This window comes from Belonocnema kinseyi, chromosome 6, assembly GCF_010883055.1.
Source record: "Belonocnema kinseyi isolate 2016_QV_RU_SX_M_011 chromosome 6, B_treatae_v1, whole genome shotgun sequence".
Lineage (NCBI taxonomy): Eukaryota > Metazoa > Arthropoda > Insecta > Hymenoptera > Cynipidae > Belonocnema > Belonocnema kinseyi.
The window spans coordinates 60,648,853-60,659,355 of record NC_046662.1 but is presented as its reverse complement, the minus strand read 5'-3'; positions in this window follow the sequence as shown (position 1 = coordinate 60,659,355).

The window sequence follows — 10,503 nt, the reverse complement described above, 5'->3', positions numbered from 1 at the left end:
TTTGGTAAAAAGTCAATGAAAAGACTTAATTAATGTTTAGAGACTCATAAAATACAAATAATTTGTTTATCATTCCATTTATTTGTTGCAAACAAATTTGATAAACAAATTAAAAAATAGTCTTATTATTGGTAAAATGTAGTTGTTGCTAAAAGTGCTTCGCATTAATGTAGGATTGATATTTAATAACAAAAATAATTAAAAAGTTTATAATAACTATTGTTATAAATAATTCTTGTGGCAAAATATTAGAATTCGAGATTTAAAAAAATTATTATTTCCTTCAAGCGCCAGAAAGACTTCAGGTATTGCTTGAAACAATCAATATTTAATGATATTTGATAAAATATAACATTTTAAATTGTTGTAAACACAATAGATGATACAATTCAAAATTTTGCTCCTTTCGCATAGAAATTTTTTTTACACTGGAAATGTTTTAAGCTGTTGAAAGAATAACTGCTAGTCACAAAAATATTTGAGAAGTTAACAATAACCATTGTTAAGAAGTGGGACGATGGTCGTGGGGGCTAAAGCGTAGGCTTTGGACCCACTCCTTCGGCTTGCGGGTTCGATTCCCGCCTCGCACTCTGGAAGAGTCTCGGTGGCCCATGCGGTGAACACTAGCCTAGCAAGGGAGTTGTTCATCTCCGGAGAGTCGTGGGACCGGTACCTCTAGAGAAAAAGGTTTTCTCTAAGTACTTAAGGCTGTTGCTCTTGGTGGTTCGGAACCCACCTTAAACTGTAGGTCCCCCTTCCACCACCAAGTAAGTGTGTGGAGGGTGTGTAAAGGAATAGAGAAGGTGTAAGAAAAATGTAAACCCTTAGGGGACACATTAGAAGCTTCCAATAACCATTGTTATCAAAAATTCTCGTGACAAAATATTCAAATGTAAGGTTTTATAAAAAAATTTATTTTCTTTAATCGCTACAATGGCTACGGACATTCCTAAAAAATGTATCTTTGATCATATTTAGTGGATAATAACAACTTAAATTATTTATAAACAATTTATATAAAAAATTTCCCAATGTTAGCAGTTTCACTTGGAAAAAGTCGGGTTTTCAATCGTTATAGATTGGAAATGAATCATACGACTGCATGCTAAGATTCACTCAATACAAAATCTTTTGACAATAACCCACCGACTTGGCCATCAAAGAAAATTTAAATTTGGTAAAACCTTGAGTTTAAATATTTTGTCACAAGAATTGTTAATAACAGTGGTTATTGTTAACTTTTTAAATATTTTTGTGACTAGCGGGTATCAGGGTATCATATACATGCAACAAAAATTATCCTTCGGTGTGAATGCTGCACCGTAATGTAGGGTACAGAATCCCAATCACTTTGGGTACGAAGTGTCCATCACTTGGAGTACGAAGTACCTACTACTTAGTGTACGACGTGTCCGCTTCTTGGGGTACGAAATGAAAAACGTCATTATCGACGCATAATCTACGCGTTCGTAACTTCTTAAATACTTTTCAAGATTTGAAGTAGCCATATTTAAATGCATTGTTTATTATTTTGACAGCTTTGCTAATTGCATCTCATGGTCATTAAGGTTCAGCAGGTGCGTTGTTTGCACTTTGTAAAATTGAGCCATTAGGTATTTCAGATTAGGTGGGGATATCCAAGATGTCTGCACGCTGAGGGGCAAACAATAATACCAAATACATAGAACTAAACTTAATTTTTATAATAACTTGGAAAATAATTATGTTTCACGAGAAGTATATTCAGACTATTCAAATATTTAATAACTATTTAATTGAATAATACAATTGATAGGTTTTTTGTAACTGTGAAAAATATTTTTTTCGCAAGTTATAAACTAAATTAAGTTGTATCCTCTGGGATTTGTATTATTGCTTGGCCCTCATTATACAGACATTTTGCCAGCTGACGGCACAACTTGAAATATTTAATATCAGAAATCTTAGCGCATATATAACTGGAGCGAACCCGGCAATGGCAGAGTTATTGCAAAAATAAAAGAGACAGACTATGAGTTATCGGGATAAGCTATCTTTCTCACGCAACGATCTGATTGGCTGTTTACCGCTCCCCTCTAAATGAAGGCTAAATAGTTTACATGTATGCGCAAGTAAACAGCTATTTATGGAGGAAAATTGAAAAGACCAATTATGTTGCTGTGCGAGAGAGATAGCTTATCCCCCAGCCCCAGTCAGTGGTGGCAGAACGCGGATATCTCTAGCATGCGCAGTAGTTATTCCTGTGTATTTTTAGTTTATGTAAGGCCATGTGTCAATTTAAAAATACGCAAGAATCACTACTACGAATCGCGAGATATCTGCGTTTGCTCACAATATAACTTTTTATTTTTAATAATTCGTACCTTAATAAGAATACATAGGGGAGCACAGGCATGTTAAGATTACTAGAAAAGAAGAGCATATGGATGGTAAATTTCCCACGCATGAAGTTGTTCGATATTTAAGATGCAAAGGTATTTCTATACGCGTAATAATAGCATCCTCAGATTTAACTGAGTTTAAAAAAAACATTAAGAAAACGGACAAATTCAATTTGATAAAATACAAACTATTTGATCAAATTTTCTATTACCAGACATTAATCTAGAAATTTTCTTGAAAATGTAACTTTTTTGTTGACTAGCGTGAGGTAATAATATTGGGTCGATGGAATGACGGTGTTGATCTACTAGTCGTGATATGATACTTAGTTTTTTATTAAAAAAAAAAGCTTTCGCTTGGTGACACAAAGCCTCATCAGGGATATATATGGAAGTAAAACTAGTTACCTAGTGGAAACGAATTTTTAAAGATAAGATGTGTTCGTTAAAAATGTTAGGGAAAGATGTTCTATGTGATTATGTGTGTTATTCTACTCACATTTGTCGTTATAATACTAATTTAAGATAAGCATTATTAGTGTTTGGTTACGTGAATGTTATTTATAAAGGTGAGGTTCAGAAAAACTTTTTAAAACAAATATATTATTATTTTGTTAATTAAATAAGATTACAGAAGTGCAATACTCCCTCCTGGACATGCAGTGCATTTTAGTGTTAAAAATAAATAAAATTGTGGACAGCACTCCTCATCATCATGACTGCATGTCCAGGAGTGAGGTTATATTCGTTGTTATGTGGAAAGAGAGTATTCTATGTTCGCTAGAGCCACCTATGTCGCAGTTGGAAAATTAAAGATGTAGCGGGAAAAATTTGTTTTTATAACATAGAAAATATACATATTTTAAACGTAGTTAGTCGATAGAATTAAACTACGGTATATATCGCTCAGGAAATCTGTGTCGAAACGTTTGTTGACAGAGTTTTGATGTTTCACAATTTGGAACATTTCTTTGAAAGTGCGTTTTTTATAATTATTTTCGGTGCTAGTAGATCAACACCGTCATTCAATTCGACCCAACATTATTAATCTAGAAAGTTTTAAATATTTTTCAAAGCATTACTTTTATTAAAGTTAAGTAATATGATACAATTGTAACATTATTATTTATAATAATAAATTTAACTTCATTATTAAAAAAAAAAACTTATTTAAATTAGAATTAAAAATACGAGAACTGAATCTACAACTATTTAGGGGCTATAAAACTATACTATTTAAATAATAATTTATTTTTGTCAATATATACATTTTTATTCAATTCTCATACTGTTTGTTGCGTAATTATTTGCATGAAAGTAACAGAACCTCGATTGGAGCTTCTTGCCAAAAAATACGCAAATTTATATTTATAACTTGAGCATTTAACCTTTTCTGGCAATTAATAATGCCTTGAAAAATATAATAAACATCCTTAACATTCATGTGTTAGAAAGAGAGATTCGGTAAACTAGACTTGTAGGAATCGGAATCCTGCCCCTGGTAATTTTAATCATACTGATACCTCAAAGCCTAATTTCACAAAGTGGAATCCGCATACCTTCAACTTTTCAGCTTGACAACAGCTGCCAAAATTTCAAAACAATAACATCTGACCTTTCGTACCCCACCTTGTGGCTATTTCATACCCTACATACTCGGTAGGTCGTACCCCAAGTTCGAGAAATTTCTGAATCCCTACCGAGATGGAGTGAATACCGTTATAATTTTACTTGCAAGAAAATATACTCCCAAGTTTTTACTGTGCTTCCAATAGCTTAAAACATTTCCAGTGCAATAAAAATGTCTATGCGAAAGGACTAACATTTTAAATTCGTTTATATAATTTATTTACACAAATTAAAATTTTTATATTTTATCAAATAGTATCAAATATGAATTATTTTAAGGAAAACCTGAAATCTTTAATTTAAAAGAGAACAATTCGAAATCGCTAGAAAATTGAAGGCTCTGGACATGTTTGAACGAAAAAAGTGCATTTGCTCCAACCGTGCGTCATGAGTACAGTACGTTTGAAAAATCTCAAATTCTAATATTTTTCCACAAAAATTGTTTATCACAGTGATTATTATAAATTTTAAAATATTTTTGTTATTAAATGTCATTCCTACATTAATGGGAAGCACTTTTAGCAAAAAAAAACAAACAATTTCACCGATAATAAGACTTTGTTCATACTTTCACTGGAACAATTATTAATAAAAAAATAGATGAGACAAAAGTCCGAAAAGTCAAGATCTATAGAATTTAGTGATCTTTAATTTAAAACAGAACAATTCAAAATCGCAAGAAAATTGATGGCTCTGGACATTTTTAAATGAAAAAAGTGCATTTCCTCCAACCATGCGTCATGAGCAACAAATAAATGGAATGATAAACAAATTATTTGTATTTTATGAGTCTCTAAATATTAATTTAAGACGATATAAAGCTTTCCTGATCAGTTATTAAAGCATGTAAGAAAACAGAAAAGTATGGGCGATGCATGGGGCTGGATCACATATACATTTGTAGTTATCCACCTCATTGTAGATGGCTCTACTGTAGGGGCATAAGTGGGGGTAATATTTTCTTAAAATATCTTGGCGCCGCCATTCTAGTGTTCGTTGAGGTTACGTTTTCGTCAACAATCTTTAAATTTTGCTAAGTTCAAAAAAGATGTGTCTCGCCGTATGAAGTGAAATCAGGACATTGAAAAATAAACAAAGTTAAAGTAAATTGAAATGTTTGTGCTGTGCCAGGATGTCACTGATTTCACTTTTCTATTATAATGCGAATAAATAAAATGTTGAAAAAGGGTTATATTTATTGTGTTATGTAATTCTTCACAAAGATATTATAAGCCTAGATGCGGCACGTGTATAGTTCGAGGAAGTAATTGTAGACGGCGCTCCCGGCGAAAATTGCCCGATCCCCCCCCCCCCATGCCTCTCAACCCGAAGATCGTGCCCACCAACTACTTTGCCCCGGCAATCTTCACCCGTCGAACAAGTCCATCCAATAGCCGATACTAAGTCGGTAAATACTTAAAAATATAAAATAGAAATTTTATATTGAGAATTTTGAGTTATTATTTTCAATTAATGAATCAATTATTTGAATAAATTTTGCATCTTGAAAATATGTAGGTGCATTAGATGTACTTTTAAATTGAATTAAAATGTAATTGTATCGTAATAAATATTTTTAGCTGCTACATCTTTTATGAAAAAAATGAGACATTTTACAATTAAAATTTACTGTCTATGAATAATATTATTTTGTTGTTTTGAAAAAAGGCAGTGGAAATTCGATTACATGAAACTATACATTTGGAGACATTAAAAGTTTTAATTGATAAACATATTAAATTGAAATTTAAAATAATCAATTTTTTAAATAAATATGATCGTATAGCGTTCTCGCATGTAGAATTAGCGATTTGGAGTTTTTAGATGTAGAGTTAAATTTCATACGAATGCCGCCTCCCTTACGATTATTAATTTAAGTAAACAATAATTAGTAAATTTGTATGAAATAAATTATAATTAAACGATAAAATTGTATGATGAAATTAAAAAAAAAAATTTTAAATAATATTTTACAGAAATTTATGTATCTTACTATGTTGTCAATTATGTCCCGATTTTTAAAATTGAGAACCCCATAATTTTAAAATTGAAAAAATGTATTTTTGAATTTTACTGAGTGGTTGATCAGAATATATATTTTGCCTTACATTTCTCAGTTTATGCTAAAAGGTTACAAATTATTGCAAAGTTTCAAAAACATTTATCTCTTAATTGTTGGTTTGTAATAAAATAATCCGTAAATGAATTATTTGTGGTCGCGGGCACATTCTCATCGTGCGCTGTGCCCGTGGCTCGCAACTTTGAGCGCTCTAGGGCGCGTGTCTGTTGATTCACGCGATTCGCGTTCAGATAATTATTCATTGCATTTAGAATGCTTGAATGAAACTTTATCAAAAAGATCTCTTTAGATCGTAGTATTTATATGCGTGTTCATATTATGAATTTTCGACTCAACTAAGAATATAGTTAAAGATTAAGTTTCTCAAAGATCTGTAGGCTTTGAGGTACACAATATTATCGTGACACTCGCGCTGCGCACTCATTTTTTGACAGACAGTTGTAAATTTATATTTTCTGAATCAACTTAAAATAAATTTAAAAAATACAATCCTTTTTTTAAACATTTTCCTCTATATCGAGTTGTTATGATAATAATAGGATTTTGGTTTTCATATTATTTTTTATAGATAAAGCAAAATATCCTACAAGTCTTCTATTAGATTTTTTATGTATCTCGCGTCTTTTCGCGTAATATTGAAATTTTCGATTTTCTGTATATATTACTTACGATAAAACAAAATTACGAGTCCTATCGAAAAGTGGTTTAAAGAAATTTTGTAGGAGTTTTCAAAACTTGTAATTTCTCTTTGAGACTTTTTGTCGTATTTTGCGTCATTTGGTTCAAAACTTGTATGTTGTGGTGTCAAATTTCGGGCAATTCAAATACTTTCTCCATCATAAATAATAAGAATGTAAGAAATGAACACAAATTTGTAGCTCTTTTGCGGGTAAACAATTTTTGTTTTATCATTTTTTTTCGTAACTTGTATCGTTTCTTCACAAAGTTTTTTGTTTAGATTTTCAATGTTAGTTTTCGTAAATAAAACAAAAGTTACGCGTGGTATCAAGAAGTGATTGTTAACAAATTTCTAGATCTTTTTTGAGATCCCAATTTTTGCTGATTCATCTTCTTTCGTGTCCTCCATAGTTTGACCACAAAATGGGATTTTTATATCTCGTGATTTTTTGTGCAATAAAAATTAGAATGTTCGATTTTACAAGAAAATCCAAAAAGTTTCTATGATAATCTTGTAAGGCTTTTAAACAGAAATGTTTTCCTTTACTTTACTTGTTTTGATATCGTACGTTGTTTGGCTTCAAATTTGTATTTTCGATTGATATTAAAAATTTTGAAAATGGTATAACTCTGAGAAATTTTTTTGTATAAAAAAATTCATGAGGATAAATTGTTTGGCTTTCTGAATACTATTAATAGCCGTAAATAAAAATTTTAAGTATAAAAAAATGGTCCCACAATTTTTTTAAATGCTCTAACTTTATGAATTTTTGTCCAAAATGGCTGTTTAACAAACTAGTTCTTTCTTTTCGGACTTTTCGGACCTTTCTTTTCTTATACTTTTTCAATCACAAATAATGAGAATGAGAAAAATGAGAGGCCCTTTAATTTTTTCATTATTTCCAGTTTTTAAATCATTTGAATTCTTTAATGTAAAACGCTGTTACTTTTCTCTGTAATATTGATATTTTATCCAATATAAATAAAATTGAAAATAAAGTTTCTTAAGTATAGTGTCAATATACTTGTTCTCTGTCATTCTTTTAATTGTTGTAATTTCGTTTTCTGAGTCTTGTCGATTTTTCGTTGTGTATTTTTATGCATAACATGTAGTATCTTTCCTCATTATTAACTTTTAAAGAATTGTTCTTTTTTTCTCTGTTTTTAAGAAACCTGTTTTCCTAGCTTTTTTCGATTAAATGCTTTTTGGTAGAAAGTCTACTATTACATTTGTGGTTCGGAAGGCAACTCATTTGGTTAGAAATTCTAGTATTCAGTTGAAAATTTTATTATTCTGTAAAAAATGCAACTGTTTTGTTAAAAAGTCATCTTGTTTCGTTAGGAATTCAGAAGCTTGGTTAAAATGTGAACTACTTTGTATAAAAATTATTCTTTTGGTTTTAGATTCACCTCTTTGGTCGAAAATTTAACTATTCTATTTTTAGAAAATTAATCTTCTGCGGATAAAAAGTCATTTTTAGGCTGAACTCTTTTGTTAAAAATGTAACTATTTTGTTGAAAATTCATTTTTTTTAAAAAAGAATTAATTTTTTTTTTAACTGACAAGGTAAATATTTCATTTTTTATTTAAATTGATATTTTTAATAAAAATCAATATTTTCTGGTTTAAAATTGCTCCTATCTTATTAAAAATTCATGTATTTTGCTATAAATTTGGTTGAAAATTAAGTTTTTTTATTTCAAATTAAACAATTTTTATAACCAATAAACTGGTTTAATGAAAATTTAACTTTTTGGTAGGAAATTAACTTTTTTCTGAAAAAATCATACTTTTAATTGAAAATTCAACCTTTTTATAGGTGAATCATCCTCTCGGCTTTAAAATTCAAAAATTTTGTTAAAAATTAATATATTTTTTTAAAAGCGCGACTTATTTCAGTAGATAATTAATATAATGCTGGAAAATTCATTTCTTTGGTTAAAAATTTAACTATTTTGTTCGCAATTTATCTTCTTTAATTGAAAATTAAACGACTTGGTTAAAAGTTGAACTTTATCATCACAGATTCATATTTTTAGGACTCCCCTTGATATTTGGGGTTCACTACTTTGTTGAAAATTTAATTCCTCGATTTGATAGAAAATTTATCTTTTTGGTCGAAAATTAATTTTCTTGATTTTTTTTTATATTGTCTCTTTATTTAAAATGCAATTTTTATAGTCTAAATTAGTCTATTTTGTGTAATGATTTAACAATATAGTAGAAAATTAAAGTTGGATTCGTTTGTAAATGAACTTTTCTGTGTTTTTTTTCGTGCTTGTTAAATCTATTTTTTTAATCATATTTCTGCAAGATTTACCTCTTTGGCGTAAAATTTAACTTTTTTTGTTGACAATTTGGTATTTTTTATGTTAAAAATTACTTCTCTACTGAAAATTGCAACTTGTCTATTTTTGATTAAAAATTGATCCTTTATAAGTTGAAAATCCACTTAAAGAATTCACTTGAAATAAATAAAATCAAATTTTTTTTTAATCCTTGGTGGCAATTTTTTTACAAGTACGAAAAAGTATTACTATTTTTACAGGAAATCACCAATGAATATAATAATTTTTTAAATACTAAGAACTTCAGGTGGCCGTTTTAATCAAGGAAATAAATTTCCAGTCATTACCCGGTTCGCAAAAAATTATTGAATTATTTTAATTCTTTGGAATTCTTTCCTTTTACATTTTTTTGTAATAGCCTTCGTTGCTGAGATGCACCGCTATTCGCATTATATTTATTTTGAATTTTGTTAAATTCTTCGATTCTTTGAATTACTTGATAAACTATTTGGATTTCTTTAAAGTTGTGAGTTCTGAAGAGTATAAGAATTGCAAGTGGTTAACTGCCCTCAAACTTCTAAAATTAAAATTTAATGTGTAAGGCATAGTCTAGTTACTGATTTCTGTAATTAATTAAATTACGAAACCTTAAATTTCTCTTCGGAATTAAATGTAAATTGTCAATTTGACGCTACAGAGAAGTGTAAATATTACTTCAGTTATACCTTAATTATGCGAAAAAAAATATATTTTAGGATTTAAAAATACATGTAGAAGAAATTTATACAATGAATTATTCGAACCTTCAATTCACTATTTTTGTAAAAATTATATTTTTTAAAATAATTTTTAAAATTTCCCTACAATTCTAAAATATAATAAGAATTGTTTTAAACTTATTTATATAGTATCTCGAAAATTTCTGTTTTAAAAGAAATCAGACCAGGAATTTATTTAACGAAACTTTATTAAATTTTTTAATTTTACTAAATTCTGAATTAAACCAAAATTGATTTACTTTTTTAATTTATCTTAATTTCATTTGAATTTTAAATTTAGTTTTCAAAAATAATTTTTGAAATTTCACTGAAAATCTAAAGTACGAAAAGAATTTTAAAAAAATTTATTTAGTGTCTCGAAAATGTCACTTTTTAAAAAGAAACCGTAAAAGAAATTAATTAATTTTAACAACATAATAAATATAATAATTTTAGGCCCTCATTAATTTTAATATTTTCGGCGTGCAGAGACAGCCCCGAGTTAGCTATAGATATGGCTGGCGAAGGCAAACGCGTGAATCGAGAAATAGAAAATCACCGGCACGTTCGGTTTGGCTTTCAATGTGCGCCTTGGCCCCACTCCTCCCGTAACCGTAGGCAAAGGACGCGGTTGCCATAGAAACGTCGAAAAGTTGAAGAGGGCAGCACCTCGAGGCATGCAAAAATG